Genomic DNA, 1,734 nt, shown 5'->3' on the forward strand with positions numbered 1-1,734 from the left:
CAGCCAATGTTTTATTTCTGCGCTTATGGCAGCCCTTGTGCAGTGCTACAACAGTCGATATAGTAATGCAGCGTTATAGGCATTCCACACAAATTTGCATACTCATAAAGAAAATCATCCAATCGTAGTTTACATTTGTCTGTATGACAGAAATGTGATTGAATAATTTTCCTTATGCATATGGTTATACGGCTCTGCAAGTTTTTGTGGAATGGCCCCTAATGGCAACATTAATACTGCGACAGAGCAGCCAATGCTTTATTTCAACGCTTACAGCAGCCCTTAACCCGGATCTACGATAAGAGTTTTAAGCCTTAAGTCGTAAGAAATTGACCAATTACAGTCGAATCCGAGAAGAATAAACGACTGTGAGTCGCCCATTTCTTATGACCTAAGGCTTAAAACCCTATTGCAGATCCGGACTTATACAGCGCCAAAGCAAACGCTTAATTGTTATAATATTCTAAAAAATTTATTTAGGTTCACGTAAACATACTCAAAGAATTCCGTTATATTCTAAGAGAATATTTAAATGGATAAGTTATTTTCAAATTTATTTAATCTGCTCCAAGAACAACATATATGCCTCTTGTGCTCCTCTGGGCTATTTCTTCTTGATAACTTGTAAATCAGTACAATAACACCATTCCGATTGTTTGTCTGTTCTCAACATACACGTATAGTGACCACGATTCATTTCTACGCCTTCGTGAAATATAGCACTCATTACCTTGTATTTTCTTTTATTAATCGTGACATTACTCGTCGGTACGGCGTTAATCCGATTGCCGTAAGTTTTTTAGTAACACCGTTTAAAAAAGTGTATACATTGAGCTGTATTACTAAGATTGAATTGCGGTATTCTTTTTCAGAACGATACTGTTACATTCGTCACAATTCCCATTTTGAAAATTCTGAATTAATCAACGTTTGCAAAGTGACACCTTTTTTCCTTTTCAATGTGGACTGCATAGGTAATATTAGCAAACAACTCTTTTCCAACGTAGTTACATTGTAATTACATTTAGCATTTGAACAACATATTAGGTGCTTCAATTCGACTTCTAATACATCATTGATTTCGGAATACGTCGACATTAAAGCCGTGAAAAATTCCGAAACATCTTGTTGTGTTCGTTCTTCGAAGCGTTCTCCGACAGATCTTCTAACCGCTAAAATATTGCAACGCTTACGCTCAGCGTACGCGCAGACAGCATCAGTCAATGCATTCGATACTTTATTTTTAAGTATTTGTTGCCTGATACGTACACAATGAAACGCACATTGCAATGTTACATTAGCGTAGCACAAAACACTATCGTCATTGCAAAGGCCGTATATTTTCCATGTAACTATACTTTGTAGTTCAGCGCAACCGTAATTCTGTACATCATCAATGATATGAGGTATTGCCCATCGACAGTCGTGAATTTTCACAGCCTTTTTCTCGGACGAATTGATTTGTGGTAGCGGAGATTTGAACACAGATCTCAGTCGATTATATTCTACAATGGCAAAATCCCGTTTGCTTTAACGGATGCCGGATTGAAATTTATCAAATGTAGACCCTCCAATGTACTCACTCGTGACAGACCTACATACACTTGACCATCAGTGAATACACTCGTTCCTAAATCCAATTGCATTTTTACACGTAATTCCTTGACTTTTATGTACAGTTATTCCATAACTGAGAGACAATGGAAATTGTTTCCGATGTACCACTATTTTGTG

Source organism: Trachymyrmex cornetzi, unplaced genomic scaffold (genome assembly GCF_001594075.2).
Source record: "Trachymyrmex cornetzi isolate Tcor2-1 unplaced genomic scaffold, Tcor1.1 scaffold616, whole genome shotgun sequence".
NCBI classification, from domain to species: domain Eukaryota; kingdom Metazoa; phylum Arthropoda; class Insecta; order Hymenoptera; family Formicidae; genus Trachymyrmex; species Trachymyrmex cornetzi.